At 38.4% G+C, this 19542-nt stretch overlaps 1 protein-coding gene across 6 annotated transcripts in view; it reads left to right on the top strand.

The window, feature by feature from the left end:
• The first annotated feature begins 398 nt into the window (after window positions 1-398).
• Window positions 399-19542, top strand: part of PLCE1 (phospholipase C epsilon 1) — a 140238-nt gene continuing 121094 nt past the window's right edge. For 5 of the 6 annotated variants that reach the window (XM_039708937.1, XM_039708931.1, XM_039708932.1 and 2 more), the window contains exon 1: window positions 399-546. The gene's annotated coding sequence lies outside the window, so the exon portion shown is untranslated. The remainder of the gene's footprint in view (window positions 547-19542) is intronic. The other variant, XM_039708934.1, reaches the window with a different exon arrangement.

Raw genomic sequence — 19542 nt, 5'->3', positions numbered from 1 at the left:
GCCGCCTGGTCCTTCAGGAGCACACGGGGCCGGGGCCAGCGGTTCCCGCTGCCGCACTTGCGGAGTGCTCCACTGTGCCGGTAGGAGCGCGGGGCTGCCCAGGGCAGGACAAGGAGGAGCTGCCGCATCCCATCTGCCTGGCGTGCAGGGGATGATCCTAGCGACCGTCCCGAGGGCAGCCATCCCTTGGGAGAAACTCGCTCTCCACCACCGGGGAGGGGCGGTCCCGGGGCAACCTTCCCGGGCGGCCCCGCGCCCTCTGTCCGCGGCTCGACTGAGCCGCCGGCGCTGCCCCGCGGCCCCTCCCCAGCTCTCCCCGTCCCTCCCGGGCCCGGCGGGGCGGTGCGGGCCAGCAGCCCCCGCCCCCGGCCCGCCGGGAAAGGCGCCTCGCTCGCTCCGCCGCTCCGGGCAGCGGCGGCTGTGGAGCCCTGGCGAGGCCGGGGCGGCCCCGTCCCGCAGAGCGCTCCGCCGCCGCAGCCCCGCCGCCGCCGCTGGAGTCACCGCCGTCCCGAGGAGGAGGACGAGATCCCGGGGGGACGCTGAAAGGTGCGTCCCCTGCACACCCCCGCCCGCTCTCACGGGCTCTTTCCCTGACTCCCGAGCGTGGTTGGTTCTCTGGGGCCGCGTCCCGGCCCCCAGGGCTCTCCTGGCCCCGGGGGGTTGCCGAGGGCCGTGCCCGGGGGCGGGCGGGGGCTCCGCTTTCGGCCATGTTCCGCAGCCCCCGCTGCCCGCGCCCTGCCCGCTTGACCTTCGCCTTACGGGTTCTCCCTCTTCCTGCGGCCGGGTTCAAGAAAACCCCAAATGCAAATGAAAATTGGGGTCGGCTGCCCTTATCCCACATGCTAGAAAATGTTCTAACTTCATCCCTCGCTTTCTCTCTTGCACTGCGATTGTACAATTAGTTGTAATTTTTACGCTAAAGTCTGGCAAAATGTAGCCCCAGATTGGTGCAGCACATGGGAGATGTGGCGTTGGAAGGAGCCTGTGGCTGTCAGCGGCAGGGGTGCTGTCTCTGTCCCCCCCTTAGTGAGTCTCTGCTCTTTGGGGGTGCTGCAGGCCCTGACACCCAGGCGTGAAGGGGCAATGCATTCCTCCCAGCTCCAGACTTCTCTTTGCCCCACTTGCTGAAGTGTTGTTGAGTTAGAAAGACTCAAAGTCTGCAAACACTTACAGAAGTGGTTTCACTGAAGTGTTTGTAGGATCAGGACCAAAGTGTCTAGGTGTGATGCTTGTCTGTTCTGCTGCACCCTCTTGGGATGCCACCAGCACAGGTGATAAAGGGAAGAGCCTATACAGGTGACTGTGGACTGGGCTTCTTCTGATAAAGGAAATTAAAGAGCTGGATTAGGACTGGTAGAAAAATGCCTGAAAGAATAGCTGTACTTCAAGGAACAGTAAAATGTTTTGTTTCATAGTGAAGCATTTGTGTAAGGAGGAGAACTGGCCTTCTTGTTGTATTTATTATGCTAAAAGTTTGATAAAAAGGTTTTCCAAATATTTCCGTTCTCTACGTTTGTATAACAAAAGTTTGTTAAATATTTCCATCCTTTACGTTTGTATATTTGAAAGAAGATCAGAGAACCTGCCAATTATGAAGCAGCCTCTTAGTAATCTTTGCAGAGCAGTGACTGTTATGTAGTTTAAGAAGTCATGTTTTTCCAGCTACAAATAATCATCTTTGATCTGTGCTATCACATCCCTTAAAAAGTCAATGGCAAACAACCAATGTTTGTGATCATTACAAAAGCACCGCGACAAATATGTGAGCAGTGAAACATACAAGGTGAAAACCAGAAACAGACACTGTTTTGTGTAGTAGGAAGTGCTCAGGAGAAATTCCCAAGACATAATGGACGTGTATGCCCATCTGCATAAATTTGCAGAGGATTTCTAAAAGTCTTGCTTTCTTAGTCATCTAAATAGAACTCATTCTTGCCATATTGAGGTAGTAATCTCAGATACTATAATGAGTTCATTTGTGTTTTCATACATGGTAAAAAGTTTGTTATTAAGACTTTGTGACTGTAGATGAGGCAGTGCAGTTCCTGTCCTCTCAGTTAACATTAATTTAATGTGATGCATTTTATGCAATAAAAATGTGATGTTCAAACTAGAGTTCCAAGACATTAAGAAGGAAAAGAAATACGACAAGGTAAAGCTTTCAGATCAAGAAACATGAAAATCCTACTGCAAAATAAAGAATTTCACAAAACTGTGTTAACTGGAGATCACAGAGCAAGTTTGTGGAGATGATAAGGTGATTTGGGAGATCTGTAATATGAGAAAAAGAAATTCTCTGTATTTAGGTTATCCAAAAGAATGTAATGAAACAAGCTCTGTTTGTAAGTATCCATAGAAGTACTTCTTTTATCAAAAGGCTGTTTTATTTAAGAGAAATATGGATGTTAAGATCCACTAGTGACTAGAACCTGCATGGAAATTGAACATAGGAGCAAGGTGTATATTGAAAAGTGACAGCTGTGATTGTTCATGAAAGACTGTAGATTTATAACCACTGGAAACATTTTGCTTAAGTTAGCAGTTCTTTCTTCTTTTTTGGAGAAAAGTGGCTATAATTTAGCAATGGTTCTTGGATTTGAAATGAGAATTAGTTAAAGGAAAGCTTCAGTTATTAAGGAGGCAAAAAGTAATTAATCTATAATTTCATTAGAAGGCCATGATTTGCATAGGGATTTTTTTTATTAAACATTAAACTAAGGTGTTTTTTTTTAGTTATCATCTTAATTTATGTGTGTATTTACAAGAGCATTTCTTTAGGAGTGTTTTGTTTTTAAAATACTGATGACCACACTTCAGAACGCGGGTTGTCATTTTGTTTCCTGTTTCTACAGCACTTAGTACAAAACAGGTTTTGGGTTGTGACTGACTCTTATATTTTGTAAATGACAATGATATGTGTTACTAGAAATAATTCACATCTTTGTTTTGTTTTGTTTTATATGCTTCTTGAAAATACCAGTAACTGAAAGGTTGGAACGACTCATGCAGCTCCAGCGTGGACAGACTTACTCTCATGCCTGTTCACAATGCAGCCATTGATGGTTTCATTGAGCAGTGGCTATCATTTGATTGTGCAGACAGCAGGTTAACAGCTGTCTGTACCTTTAATATGCAGTCTGATTCATTTGTAAGTAACGCTTTTCATCATGTCTCTGTTTTAGAAAGCTGTTAGCATGCTAGCATTAAATCCATGTTTTCGTTAATTTTGTCCCTTCCTGAGTCTTCTTAATCATTTAAAAGAGGTGTTGCTCATGTACTTGAGGACCTACATGACTGAGTACGTATTATGTGAGAGCAGTGCAGCTTACTCTGCATACTGCTTTATTTGTCTTGGCAAAGCTATATATGTATATATATATATATATATATATATATGCGCTTGTGGGTAGGGTTTTCCATAGTCATGGACCTGCCAGATATTGGTCATATTTCACCCCTTGATTTTTTTAAGCAAAACATCTATCTGCTGAAACAAGACTTGTCTTTAAGAGCTGAGGATAAAGTGTTGACAGACTTTCTATGGATTTCTTATATTGGGAGGTCTCTAATATTTTTATTCCGTTTGAAGGCACAGAATTTTGGTTTTACTTGAAACAAAGAAGTTAATTTGTAAGTATGTCAATGTGGGATCGAAGTCTCGTCCTTTGGTTTCACATACTCTCTCATGCTGACATCTCTGTGCAAGACAATTAATGTCACTGATTTTAAACGAGTCCATCCACAGTACTTTCTTCTTAACTGCCCAGTCATTCATAAATAATTCAACATGTTCAAGCAAGAGCTGGATGTGGCAGCACTTACTGAAACCTGGTAACAAGAGCTGAGAGGAACGAGCTCAACTCCCCAACAGAATTATCCTTCTTCCAGGGCCCGCTACATTGCTCCAATATACCAGGTGTCAGTGATGGTCCCACAGGTAATACCAGCTCTTTCTGTAAATGATTTAGAGCAGCAGGGACATGAGTCCTGCATTCTTTACATCTGAAACTTGTGTGTACTTGGCTTAGCATTGGGGGTAGGGACAGTGCAGGCTGGAGTCCTTTACAAGGAAGGACTCCTTCTGTGGGGCAGTACATTCTGTGGGGCAGTACAGATACTGTGACATTTTACAGTAGTCTGAGGCATATCATAATGTTTTAAATAGGCTGTCCACTGTGGGATACTTTTTATTCTACATTGCTATCAGTAAGTAATATTTAATAACTTGTTACAACATTTTCAGTGGTACCTCCTCATTAAAATAAAATTGAGTATACTATTGTATTTGTCAGTTGTAACGTTTCATAAGTAATTAAAAACTTAAATGCTCAGGCCTTTTCAGTGTTCTTTATGTTACTTATTTCAGTGTTTGAAATGAGGCGCACAAAAGTAGAAACACTGAGAGCAAAGTTGAAGCTACAATTTGAAAATATTTTTGGGGTAATGGTTTTATTCTGTTAGTATGCACAAGTGCTGCATAACTTGCATCTAATAATAGTGTGTTTTCTTAAACAGATGACTCTCCAGTTGCGTTGACCTTGCCTTGTGTAGTAGGACCTTGCTGTCTGCTGTTTCAGACAATGCTCTGATGTGAGATCTCTCCTCCCACAGTATTTTTCTCTGTCTGTGCTACAGCATACAGCAAGAATGCTGCTGCAGTGATCTTTGGTATTTGAGGTTTTTGTTACACTGCATCTTCTTTCAAACATTTTCATAATGCATTCCTTTACTCCAAGTACAAAACTCTGTTGCTTGGATTAGGTTAATTTCTTTCTGTAGTGGTACAAATACCTTTCAGCAGTGTTTTGGGGAAAACCAACTTGGTTTCCCTTTGGAATTTACCAAGATAAAAAGGGATCATACCAGACCAGCTACTGCTTTGTGCGCTACAAAGTTCCCATCAAAGGATAACCTGTAGATTTCTTCTTGAGGAATTTCTTGATGTGAATGCCTCCTTTTTAATTCCTTTAGGGTTTTGAATTTTTAGCTATGTACCAAATTGCAAGGGGAAAAGAAAACCCATGCTGTAATATCCGGGCTGGTTTGCGTTTTGGAGATGGTATTCTGCTTCTATTCTAATTCTAGGTAATTTTCATACTGCAACATTTTTCAAAGATGTATTTTCAACCAGTTAGCTATTGTTCAATGTGGACAAATATGTTAAAATGCATTTATATCAGATTGTTGCCCAATGGTGGGCAATTTCTAATAATTGGTTAGTATTTTTCTAACTTTTTCTAGACAGTCACACTTCCAGTGACTTTCAAGTGTGTCAGATGTTCTGTGAGTACATGCATTGTTTCTACTGAAAGCAGAGGGAAAATAACCTCATTGCAGTTATTTCTTGTGAAAGCTTTTAAGTTTCTGATCACTCAGTCTGTACCCATTTTAGTTCTTCTTATGGGAAGAAGTAAACATAGAGGAATATCTCTCCAAGGCTGAAAGCCCCTGGATTTCTGACTGCAGGAGGGGCTGGCAAACAGGCTGAGTCCCCGCTTTGTTCTGGAGTTCACATTCACTCCTTAGCTGTGCCACAGCCCATGCCTTTGTAACATACTCAGTGACAGTGGGGTCAAAGAAGACCAGGCAGATAATGCTTCTTGAAATCTTTTGTGTTACAGTATTTCTGCATTTTTTAGGTGAAGAATATTTCTTAATATGGCTCCTTTAGAGCCTGTGAAGGTTTTCAGTATAGCATGAATAGTCTGTTGTTTGCATTTTTACCTACAAACAACCTACAAAAAGGGAAGAATCTTGCATAATTATCTTTGTTTTGTTATGATTGCACCTTTTTCTGGTTTTCTTGATAATCAGTTTATGGCATAGACAATAAAAATAGAAACAATAAAATCAGACAGTTGGACGCCTGCTGGAAATATTTTTGTCTTAAGAGCCACTCAGAATGTTGCTGTCATTATTTGACTATTCATGTCTTCTCATTCTGTGCTTTTATTCAGAAAAGAATAAGGAAGAAGTTCAACTTCAGCGGTGGTGTTCACTCAGTAAACTGAGAAATGAAATAGGGAGAAACAGCAGCATAAAAATAGATGGTTTCATATGTGTGTCATTTACTACAACCTCCTTGACAATACCATTTAGAGGCATTCCTTAAATCATTAGCCTGGGCAATTTAAGTACAACTATAGGGAAACTGAGAAATGAAATAGGGAGAAACAGCAGCATAAAAATAGATGGTTTCATATGTGTGTCATTTACTACAACCTCCTTGACAATACCATTTAGAGGCATTCCTTAAATCATTAGCCTGGCCAATTTAAGTACAATTATAGGGTTTTTTAATTTTTGGGTTGGGTTTTTTTTTGTTTGTTTTTTTTTTTGTTTGGTTTCTTTTTGGTTGTTTTTTGGTTGGTTTTTTTTTTTTTTTGTTGGATGGATTTAGAAAGTAGCTATCAGTATTCCATCATCTCGTGAAATTATATTAGCTTAGGCCAAGTCCATTGGGTGCTGTTATTTTCATTGTGGTACTTGCTATGCTTTTATCCCTCTAGTTAAAACAGGTTTCAGAGACTGTAGGACTGCAATACGTGGTTAGAGTAACTTGCAGTATGAAGCAGAATTGTTTATTAATTCTTTAATTTTTTTTTAGATGTGTCAGGTTGAAGAAGGTATTTTTATTTACCTAAGCCAAACTAGCCTTCTTGCTACTTAAGCAGAAAACATTTGTAGATAAAAGTCTAAAGTTGACTATTTCTCATTTCCCATTCTCACCTAACTTTTCTAAAACAAACTAAAAGTTAAATGTATACGTATTACCCTTGTATAGGAATGCTGTGATCATTAAAAATCTAGCTTTAGCAGCTCGTTTCATTGTGGAGAAAGAATGAACAGTATTAATATTATACTCTTGTTTGTGTTAAGCAGATATTGTCAACTACCAATCTACGTATGCAGATTAAATTTGCTTATATATAGTTAGGGAAACATTTTGGATTTGCAATAAAGAAAGAATATTCTTGTAAAAAGTTAGTTTAGGCCCATGACTAAGAAGGCATTTATGAGTCTCTTACATTATTCAATGCCTTTTTTTTGTTCTTAGTGGTCAGCTGAAATTTTTTCTTGTTCCAGCAAATTCTGAGCTATGGCAAATGTTTTTTGCTGGATCCCTGTGTCACTTTTTGGAAGAATGTTTTGCTTGCTCTGGTTATGTTCGTGCAGCAAGTTCTGGAACTCAGTCTTAAAACTTCTTATTTCTTTGTAGTAGGAGATACTACTAGGACTTCAAGGATTATTGGAGTTTACACAACAAGGGATCAGGGAAAAAGTCTTGTTTAAAATTGTGTAGTTTCATTTGTATAAAGCAATATGAATACCTTGAAAGTCAGCAACATTTTGGGTTGTAAATGGTCCTTCTGCTTTACCAAGATAAGGAAATACTAAAATTTTAAATTAACTTTGGGGACATTAGAAAAATAATGGGGTAATTTATGACTCTAATAAATTGATAATGTCTACAATTGAGATGTATTTTCACTGTTTTGTCTCATCATTCCAATCCATTCTGGGGACATACCAACAAACTGATTTTATTATGAAAAATGTGTTGTCAGCAACATTTAGAGCATCAAATTCCAAAATCTCATTTTCCTTCCACGAAACCTTCCTTTTTGTCTTAGAATTACTAAACTATTATTGTTCCCATTGCATTTTGTTTTTCTAAATAAAGGTTCTGTTTTTAAGGTTCAGATTATGAATAATTATATTACTAGTACAACTAGTAATTATATAATAGTACAACCAGGGCTTCTGGAAAAACAGTGCCTCTCTGACTACATGACTGTAAGAATTGGCAATTCTAGGAATCCCCTTCAGAAATTAATTCTTTATACTTTGTGAACTGTGATTCTAGATTTGCAAGCCAGGTTCAGTAGTGGTGTGTAGAAATAAACAGTTCCCTAGACAGCAGGCTATAAAACAGGTCAGTGTTAAAATATGCAGTAACATCTTTCAAATGTCTGTTTAGTGTTAGACTACTGTGCCTGCCTGAATTCTCTTTCAGGATTCAGATCATAACATTTGTTTGGAGTTTTGTTACCTGATGGGTGTAGGAATGGTAGAGATTCACAGACAGTAATGAGTTTTCTGGAGATCTTCACTTCCACCCTCCCAGAAGAGGCAAGTTTGTGTATTCTGTTAAAATTTGTGAATATCATTCTACTTTGCCCAAAGCTTAACTTCATGTTCATGTCCTCCCCTCGTTTTGTTACACATACTCTTTATTCTGTTATGCAAGTTGATAATGAAAATGTTTATCCTTAACAGTCAGTTATCCTGTTGGCTAGGTACAGAAAGCTGGTTTTCAGGCTAAAATTTCTGATTTTAGCCTCAAAAGATATTGTACTACAGTTACAACAGTACAGCATAGTATTGTCCTTTATAACAGCTTCAGAGCACCCTTGAACTTAATTTCAACTGTGGTGCTTTACAGAAAGCTGCATAGAATTGACTTAGGAGTTAGTGGGAGAGCTGTAAAAATATTTGAGGAAGGTGTGTGCACAGATTTAAAGCAAAGAAAATTGTTTGGTATGACAGCATTGGAGCTCTGAGGTTGCTGTTGAGAAGAATGGAAAGCCCTGAACAAAAGAACAAAAAAACCCAACCTTCACTTTCTTGTTCTTGTTTGAATCTGCATTTAGCAAAACTCTCCCATACATTTTCTGTGCATCTAAGTCAAAGAAATCAGTGGATAATTTAAAAAAAAAAAAGCCTTTGTGTCCTGGTTTTCCTGCCTTAGCCATTTTCCTTACAATAAAGCTCTATTCTGTGAGCAACCATATGCATCCCAATAAAGTTTGAATTGAGACAGAGACTGTCTCAGCTTTTGGCCAGCAAATGCAAAGAAAGTTGGCCATGTTCCCTCTATTTGCCAGAAAAGCATGAAAGCTGGGGCCCCTCCTCTGTCAGAGAGAAAGGGAAGCTCTGATCTTTCTGCATACAGATTTTTGGAAGTATTGAGTCCTTGACATATTATTGGTATGACTTGTCTGTCTCTTGCTTGCTTGATGTGACCCAAAGCCCCCAAGAAAAGATCTCTTATCTACAATGAACTTGTATAGATTAACCTGGGCTTTTTTCTCTGATTATCAGTTTGGTGGTACATTTTCCTTTCTATTCCTTTCCTCTTTAATTCCATGTCTACAGAATTAGTTTTTTTGCATGTGGCTTGTCTCTCATACTACTAAATATAAAGACCTAATTGCTTACTTTTTCAATATTTGATGTATATATGAGGGTGTAATTAAAAAAGCATGGATATTGTACTATTTATTGCATGTTTGTGTGTAGACATTTCTAGTTTTCTCGTATTCAGGGCTTTACAACTTTCAGTATTCAGATAATCTGACAGTCCCTTGAATGATGTATGAGTATATAACATAAGAATATTAAGTTATGAAGATTATCGATAAAATTTAGACTTATTTTTAATGTGTTCTGTTATGGTTCAAGAATACTTAATTATTGTCAAATATTTGAACTTAAAATATTAAAAGTCAGAATACTGGGTTTAGAATTAGTACATAATAATATCTCTTGCACATTCTTTTTACCATAACTGTAACTGAGATTATGTAAATGTTGCTGTGTAATTTTTTTCTGGTGAGTGAATCATGGAAACTAAGCAAGTACTTAGGTTTTTATGGTTATTATAAGCAGTAATTATGCACACCTGGATTATGTACAGCTATTATTAAGTTATATAAACAATGTACACCCAAACTGCTTGCTTTATGTCTATAATTATGACATTTATGTAGTGGGTACAATTTTTATTTTTCAGAGAGGTAGCATGTAAGTTTACAAGTGCTGAAAAGCATGCATTGTAGTTTCAAAAATATGTTCAAATGTGATAGTACTACTACCCATAGCTGTTTCTGCTTTTATAAAAGCATTAGAACACTTAAATACAACCAACCAGCATTAATGAGCAAGTAATACACCAGAAAACTGTACAGAATCCTTGAATACTTCAGTGTGAGGAGTGTGCTGTCTGTTTCTAATTTAATTTGTTCTTAGATTACTCTCATGAAGTGTTTGGAGTTTGTCAAATACTTGGTGAGGTCTAAGGTAGATTTTGTGTTTGAAGGTAGAGCTTGCCTTTCCTAAACTAAATTCAGTTTTACTGTTTGTTTCCTTTTTTTCTTAAAGGTGGGTAAAAAGGGAAAGCAGATAGTTTTGGAAATCAGTAGGAAGGTTTCTGGAATACAGTGGGTCTGAGTGTGATGCAGTCCCCACTAAATCAACGGGAACAGATCTATAAGGAGGTACTTAAAAGACTGCAAGATAAGCTCATAATAAAATAAGAGGTCTACTGATAAAAAATTAAAGAATCAAGAAAAAAAATGGTCTAGAACTTGAAGGAAAAGATGGAAATGAAAAATATCTACAGGAGCAGGTAACTGATTTGAGGTGTGGCAGTAGCATGCCTGAGAAGACAGATGAACAATATTTAATTTGAATTCTCAAAGGACAGGTTAGTCTGCATTCATTTACGTATGCTGGTTTTATATGCCCTTTCTGCAGAGGTCATCTACTGTTATCCATGAACTTTATTCTGGATGTACAGGTACTATATCTTTATAGCTCATCTCCACATTTCTCATATAACATTGTGAGAAATTGACTTTTCCTTGTTGGCTTTGTGTTGATCACAAAGTACCAGAGAGGAAGCAGTGCCATCCACATTAGAAACTGTTAGGATTAAACAAAGATCTCCATACAGTGTGCAAGGTATTGATTGGGAAAAGGGAGAGCTGCAGTCTGCCCGTTGCACCTTGTGAGTGCTGCAACAGGTGGTACCCTCACTGAGCTACCGTTTGTAAGCACTTTCTCTTCATATCATCCATGAACTTGACCAGTTGTGGCAAGTCACTGATAGGCATCGCCTTGCAAACTGTCTTGAAGGAGGTTTTTGTTTTGCACTGTTTTCAAACATTACATAGGTTTTTGTTGCAAGCAGAGCACTGTTGCCAGCATCAGCCGTTGTTTTGTTCAGAGCTGTGTAGACTGCGCAGACCATTATTTTTCCTTGCTGCTTTGCCTCCCTTCAGGGATCTTTTCTCGTGCCAGGTATTACTTCATAACACACTCAGCTGCCTGCTGGGGTCAGCCCTGGTTTGAACGGTCTGTCCTGCAGGTGAGCCTCCTCCTGCACTGGTCTGCAGGGTTTTCCCCTCAGCGGGATGAAGTCACTCTTGTCATCTTGCCCAAGAGAAGTCTGATTACAAGGCCTTGGACTGCTCCTTATCTTTCAGTTTGCTGCTTCAGTACTGGCCTGATAGTGTTTGATTCAGCATTTCAGAGTAACCTCCTCATCCCTGCTCTTGGCGACATTGAAAAGTCCATATTCATACTGCTGCTCGAGTGTTACTTGATAATTAATTTCCCTCAACTTCTTTTTTTATCATTTGTGGTTGTGCCTGATGGTAAGACCATCTCTCTTGTGCTGGAGAGTTGCAGGAGGGTTCAGTGGGAGGACAAGCCCAGGGTGAGACTCTGTTGCAGTCTACCTGGGTAAAGAGTGGCACCAGTGTGTGAGCTGGGTCCTGATTCTGATCTTACAAATCTGATCAAATGGTCAGGAACAGCAGAGAGCGGGGCCTGAGCCCAGAGATGTCAACGACAGCTCAGCCAGAACTGGGGCAGCCCTGAGCTGAAATGGCTCCTGGGCCTGCTGTGGGGGCTGCAGGTGGGGCTGCCGATGGCGTTTGAGGACTTGGTGTTCTCAGAGCCCCGACAGTGCCTCTGATAAATACCCGCACGGATCCTGTCCTGGGGTAACATCATGGAATGCTGTGCTGGTTGTAGCATTTGTTCGTTGTTATCGTGCCCAAGTACGTTATAGAAACAGAGTGGTTTGATCTTAGACTGTTACAGCAGAAATAGCCTTGAGCGTTTCAACATGCGTCTGCTGGCTCGTTATCTTTTACAGTCCTTTTGTGGTGGTTTAATTCACCTTTTGTGGTGAATTTAATTCAAAGCCCTTCTTTGCTTGTTTAATTGTGGCACCAGCTGCTTCCTCTATGGTGCTCTCCCTTCTCTGCTCAAGTTTAGAGCATTGATCAGGCATATGTGCACATCTCCCTTCTAGGACCTTTTTGACCTAAATACAAGGAGTAGAGTTGTATTGAGTTAATGTGTTAGCAGCTGGGCTGCACAATCAAATAGATGCAAACAAATCTTTCTGCTTGACTGAGAAAGTATATATGTAACACCCTTTTTTACGTAATATGTTATTACAGAGGCATATTAATATAAGAATGTATCCTAGGGTAAAAAAATCAAGATGATTTCCTAGCAACATTTTCAGATTTTAATGAAACAGTTTTGTTTGGATACTAGCAGACTCTCTGGCACATATTGCCAGTTAAGTCAAAACAGAAAAAAGGTGTTTTGGAGAAGGAAGTGTCATTTTCCAAATTATGACTGCAGTTTTTAACCTAGTTTCTTAGGGAAATGACTCTAAAGGCACACTGCACGTGTCTGTACATAGTTTCTTCCAACTTTTAACTTGGCCTGTAGCAACTGGGTTTATTACAAAGTGCAGGTCTTGAAAATGCTAGACTCAATAAATTTCATGCAGATGTTACTCAGATATAGAAGTTCTGTAAATCATTTTGGTTGCGAAGAAGTTGCACATTAGTTGCGGGTCCATATAGGAGAAAGTCCTTAGTAATACTAATACCTCAGCTTTAAGAAAAACTTTGGTTGGAAGTGGCGTCAGAGTTATTTGAAATTCATTACTTCTAGGAGTAACTAAGGTATATAATGCTTGATTATCATGCATTCTCTTGTGATTGTACCTTTAGCTACTCTACATGAACCTTAAATATCTTCTGAGATATTTGTCCATTGATTTTACCAACAACTTCATTGGGCTAAAATTCCATTTATTCAGCTGAAAGTACAAGAACTTTTAAGAAATGTAAGAAGCTTTTAACAAGTGATTGTTTGTCTTAGATAATATAGAATTAGCTTTTGCCACACATTCTTACCCTAATTAACTGTGGTGTGCGGACTGCAGTAGACTAAAATCTGGCATAAAGCTCCATCTCATCAAGGGAGCATATTTTCATGTTTAGAATTCTATGTTCTTACTATTCTTGAAGCAAGGAGCTTGACTGCACTACCCATGAGTGATCTGTTTTATGAAGGCTGAACTTAAATTGAATTCTTGGTGAAAGTTGTCTTTTTATCCTAAGATAATGGGTGAAGTACAAATGCACATTTATAAGCCACAGATTGTAAGTGCAAGTAGTCAGAAATACTTAATGGACTGCTTTCTTAAAGTGTCTGAAAGATAACCAGGAAAAGCAAATCAATATCTCCTCAGCAAGGATGTAGGTATTCATTACAATGATTTTAAAGGTTCTCAAATGAAAGATCACCTAAATATACCACAATCGTTAATGAAGACATGCTATGTTAATCTTCAGGCATGTTTCTCCTTCAAATAGGTTAAATTGTTAAAGAAATGCAACTGGAGCTTGAGGAACATGGAATTTGTTGTGTGTTTTTTGTGTTTGACTCCATTTATCTTAGAAGATGTGATAGTATATTATAAAAGAAAATTTGTAATTTTGATTGTGGGTATATTTCTGTCCTATTTGTTTATTGAGTGAGATGGAATAAATAGTATTCATAATTTGAAATACAATGAGGCCTACAGGGGTTTTAAAGTATTAAATTCCACGTTTTTAAAGAAGATAATTAATTACAATCTGAGCAAACAGGTTGTTTGCTGTTGTCTTGTTTTGCTCTTACTCTGTTTTTTTACTCTTATATTCTCTCTTAGGCATAATAATATGCACAGGACATAGCAGATATTCAAAAGAGAAAGAATAAGAGGTTAAATATTAGGATTCCTGAATGAATGGCATGAATAGATCGAGTGGTATACAAAGAAAATCTATTTTGAGAAAGGGGAATTGTGCAGTAATTTAATAATGTTTTCAGCATTTGAAATATTTTTTTTTGCTTTTCTTTAACTAAAGTGTAAATGTATAAGTTGACAAATGACTGAACTTTTGTTCTCCAACAAATGAGCATTTAATTTTTATTTGAAACATATACCGGGGGTTTCAAACTCAATCTTCTTGTAGTTATGACAGCTGAACAGTAACATTAAAGTTATTCCTCAAGTCATGTTTTAAATAGGACTACTGTGGCTTAACATACTGTGAGTAAAAGTCTTAGCTTGGGTTTACAGAAGATAAACTGTAGTGATATATGTGCCTTTAACATACCCTCAGACATTTTAGTCTCAAATATATTTTTATTACAGGTTTGTTCTGTTCTCATCAGTGTGGCTTGAATTACAGCTAATACAGGACAGCAAGAGAGAGGGAAATGAGAGAAAACTTGTGTGCTCACATGAGAAAAATGCTGTAAAAGGAAGAACAAACAAGACCAGGAAACTCAAGTGTTCTTGTTGCTTATTGTGTCACACCTGGATTGGAGTAATTTTAAAACTTCAGTGGGGGACAGGTTCTTATGACAAAGTGTAGTTGCTGTTTATTGAAATATGTCAGTGTGGCACATGAAGTCCCTTGAAGGCATGGTTTCACATTGGGTACAAATGCTAGTGAGCTCACATGGGAAGACTACTATCAGTGACTATTAAGCAGAGCTAGATAAGAAAGAGGATTGCGAGGGCTAGAGATTCCTGCTCGACATGGGATTTTGCTTTGTGATGTGAACCTCTCTGGTACTGCTTTAGGAAAAGGAGAATGAGAGTTAATAGTGTTTGCATGTTTGGTAAACAGTTCTTTACCTCAAGGCTGAACTTCACTCTGTTACCAATGTCCAGGCAAATAAACCTGCTGCTGTAGAAACTGATGTGCTGGTTTCTATCACTGCTGAAGTGTGGATCCCAGTACAGGGGGTGAAACTTTGCTGAGAGGCATAGGTGGTACTCCAGGCAGGGTGTGGAGTGTGGCTGGCATGCTGTGGTACCTGAACCCTGAACCCGAAAGGGTCAGCCTGCTGTAGGGCTTGGCCAGTGGCTGGCTGACCTCTGAAAGCTTGGAGCAACTGACTCAGACAAATGGTATCCTCTGGTTAAGGCAGCATCTCCAAAAGCATTTTTCACAGGTGTGGTAGGAAGAGACTGGGATCAGAGCATGAAACACCCAATTCTGTCACTAGTGTGGCATTGTGCATCTGTGACTGGATGTTTTTTACAAGTGAAGGCCAGTAATCTGTTTCTTACTTACTTTCCCTTTGCATCTAAGAACTCATCTGGCTTTCATCTGGCTTTCTGTATTTTTTCCTGCTCATGTACTTCATTTGTTTGTGCTAATAACTCTTTGCAGAGAGTTTGATAAAAACAAGGATGGATGTGGTATGCCATGTTTACAAATTACTACTACATTAGTATGTAGTCCCAGGTTACTGTTGATTCTTTAGAGTCATAACCAGTACATATTTAGAAGTGACAGATTTTAAATGTGATAACCAAATTATCAGCACAGTAGTGTTTGTCTGTAAGCCTTCCATTTTGTATTAATGTTTTAAGGCCATGGATTGATAAGTACATACTGTCATTTTCCCAATATTTATTAATTGTATTTTGATGACAACAGTTATTTTCTGTATTAATGTTTTAAGGCCATGGATTGATAAGTACATACTGTCATTTTCCCCATATTTTGATGACAAACAATTATTTTCATTAATATTTTAACAGAAACACAATTTGAAATATTTAAAAAGTAATTTGAAATCCAGATGTGTTGTGCACAAAACACTTTCAATTCTTCTTCGCTTCTGTTTGATGAAATTTGAAATCCAGATGTGTTGTGCACAAAACACTTTCAATTCTTCACTTCTGTTTGATGGTCTTAGAGCCTTGATCAGTAGAAAAGTCTCCTGTTATTTTTCAACATAGTACTGGGTGACCTTAATGAAGGGACTTAGTGTGCTTTATCAACTGAGGAGAAATGACATAATTTGACTAAAGTGAAACCATGCAAATGAAGGGGTGTGTGTGTAGAACTCAAGAATTTTTTAAAGGGTAAGATGAAGGTATGAATGATGGCATTGACTTCAGGGGAACCATAAAGTTTTCAAAGGCGGACAAAGCCTTGAAGTAGGATGATGGATGAATTATTTTCAAGTCTGAACCTCTAGGTGTTTCAAAGGATCTGAATGACTGATTGTTGGTACTCAAACACACACTTGATGTGTGGGCAGGGCTGTGAATATGTTTCTTGCTGTTCACTGCAGATTATGTGAATAGTTCCAGTGAAGCAGAGGATAACATCTGAATTTTGAAAAATGGTTTATCATTTCAGCTAGTACCAATCTTACTGTTTCTTGCTACATTTAAGTCATGGAGTTTGCCTTATGGTCTTTGATTTGTTTTGGTTTGTCTTATTTTTAATTGGAACTTGTGTTGCTTGAAGCTCTCAGATTTCTATAGCCACATGTCTGTAATCCTATAGATCAATTTTTAGAATGTATTTGATGACTTATTTATGCTGTCTCAATGCAAGATGCTGCAGATGCATTTCTACTTTGGCCATGGATTCTCCCTTAGTCTCCACCCAGCTTTATGCTTATGGTATCTCTGTCAATTTACAGGACTGAATTGTGAGCAGCATCAGGTACTTCTGCCTGAAGACTCTCTTCCATTCTGGGTTAGTTTTCCTTTGGATTAGTTGATTCTTCTCCCTGCAGGAGCTCCTATTCAGAAGATATCTCATTAAGAGTGATGGGGAACAGCTATTTTGGCTAGACCCTGCCAGTAGATTGGCTTAAAACTCAAACCTCATTTTTAATTGTGTTTATTTTTTTTTGCATGGTTTGTATGATTACTTTTTAAATTTTCACATCTTAGAATAAATTCTGATGCACTAGTGCATTTGTTTTTTACATGCTTTAAAAAAAATATTTCTCACTGTATTTCTTTTCTTCTGTATAAGCATTATTTATCCTTTTCTTTTGTATAATATAGTTTATTCTTTTCCTTTATATTTTGTCTAATCTTTCTGAGGTCTGCTTACCAGTGACAAGTCTGTTACATTCTGTGCCTTGAAGATTTTTTTAAATTGTATTGCACTTCATTTTCCTGTGACTCAGTGCTTGAAAGTATTTTTCATGCATTTAAGATTAAATTTCAAAAAATTAAGAAAAGTTATTCCAGAAGTACTTGTTCAAAGACGGAGAAGAATTATTCTGCCTTTAACGTCTGGAGTTGGGCATGTCAGGTAGAAGGGCTTGTTCGTCCAAGTGTGGATGATGGAATTACAGCTTCCAGATAAGGTCACTTAGCATGAAATTCAATAACCACTAAACAGAAAGTTTATTTAAACAGCTTATTGCAGGTCAGATCTAGAAGGAAATACAGAACTGATCCTGACAGTAAGATAAATGCGGTTTTGGCTTCTCTCTGTGCATCTCCTTGGCAGAAAAGGAATTCCTGTAAAGAAATGAAGAGTGGAGCTGGTATCTGGCAGAAGCTTCACATTCTCCTGATAGAGTGATGAATGATGAGGCAATTGAGAGGGTTCACCATCTGGCAGACATTTGCATAGTTTGAGACATCTAATACACAATTATGTTTAGATAAGTATTCTAGAAATTAGAAAAAAGACTCTAACTTGACAGGACATATAAATACTGTAGTTCTTTGAGATTTTTTTGTTGTTGAAACACAGATGCTGGGGGTAAATCTGAAGCTCTGAATGATGCTCTATGCCAAATAAAATGTTGTTATAACTTGCTTCCAACTGTTCAAATAGGATTTGTGCACATCTTGAGTGATTCTTAAGAGTCTAGCTATTTCCTCCTTACTGTTTGCCCATAGTCCCCTAGGGAGAAGTGAGGTTTAGAAAATGGTGATGACATGTTGGTGCCCTGTTATTGTGATAGTATCTCCTGCTTGTTTCTGACATAAAACACGGTAATGAAAAACTAATCATGTGCATGATACAGCGTAAATTAAACAGGACTTAATAAATGTGGTTTCTTATTCTGTTTAAGGAATTGGTCTGGAACAAACTATAGCTTATCTACTAAAAAACAAAGGTCATGATTCTTTTTTAATTGTAAATTGATAGTTCTAATATACAAAACATTTTCCTCATAAATCAGTTTTCTCCTTATGAGCTTGAACTGGGATTATAGTTGTCAAGCGTAGTTGTTGGGGTGATGTGACAAAGATGATCAGTATTTTTATATCCACTTACTATGCCAAATTATTTTCTGTACTTTCCCAAGCATCTCTCACTAACTGATTGCTTATGCCTTAGATACTGTGTAAATAATAGTAATTTGAAATAATTAATAAAATCACTCGGTTGTTGGTGGGTGTTTTGTATGCTGAAATGTCTTTTGCTTAGGATGTATAGTTACCTTGTATACATAGCATGTAGGATGAATGTTGATGAAATAGTTGTAAATGTCCCAGTGTGGCCAGGGTAGAGGAGAGGATTGTCAGGGTTCTTGCACTTCCCTCTAGCTGTTTTGAATTACTATCTGTCTCAGTCCAATAGCAGTTAGCCCATGGAAACCACAGTATGTGTTTAGTAATGTCATGTATCTGTTTCAGTCCCCCTTATTCTCTGCACTCATAATCCTGGCCCTACCAGGCATTCACTGAATTTCCTGTGCAGCTCCCATGGCATCATACATACAGAATTGCATTTGGCATCACTGACAGCACCCAGCTTCTCTAAACAATCCCCATCTTCACCTTGACACCCATCCCTTGCCCCTCATGCAGTTGCTACTTGCTCCCACAGTCTAAACAGCATCCTCAAATATTTATATGGGCATCTTTTCCTTTGACAGCCAGCTTAACCACATTGTGTGATGGTTCGGGTCCTTCATATGCCTTTTCTAAGACTAAATAATACTTAATTCAACATGCTATATTTTGTTTTCACTGAAGCAGAATTCTGGCTGACTTCAGATTTGGTAATGAGTTAGATGTTAGATGAGTTAGATTAGATGTTTTACCTAGACTGTTGTAGACTTCAGGTCCAGGTATCTGGGGATTAAGAAATCATTAAATGTTGTTATTAATTGTTATTAATACTAATTAGAACCAGCTTGTACTTGAAGTCTTAAAGTGTATGCAGTCACTGTAAATGAAAAAAAAAGTAAACAAATTACTTTTGTGTCACATGTTTTCAGACTTAATACATTCTGAGAATGCGTGTGTTGAATGGTTGCCAGGTTGTTTATTTTAATTACTCATTTGTCTTTGTTGGCTGACCTCTGCATCCACAATGATTCACTAACGCTGGATCTAATTTCTTATATTTTTACTTTACTGATAGAAGGAGCACATTACATTTCTGACATAACTTAGGCCTTGTAAAATGAACCAGTGTCATTATTAATGGATTTCATCAGCTAATATATTTGCTTTAGAAAATGCCAGCATGTATTGAATGCAGTGCAGGCTTTGCTGTCTACTTCATGTGCTTTTATGTTCAGATTTAACTGTAAACTAAGTCAGTGTGGATGTACAACGGGAAGAGTATGCTTTTGAATAATTTCAGATTTTTTACATGCAAG

Source organism: Passer montanus, unplaced genomic scaffold (assembly GCF_014805655.1).
Source record: "Passer montanus isolate IOZ18808 unplaced genomic scaffold, ASM1480565v1 scaffold21, whole genome shotgun sequence".
In the NCBI taxonomy this organism is placed as follows: Eukaryota; Metazoa; Chordata; class Aves; order Passeriformes; family Passeridae; genus Passer; species Passer montanus.
Note: the sequence above shows the minus strand (reverse complement) of the source record. Positions and strands in the feature narration are given on the sequence as shown.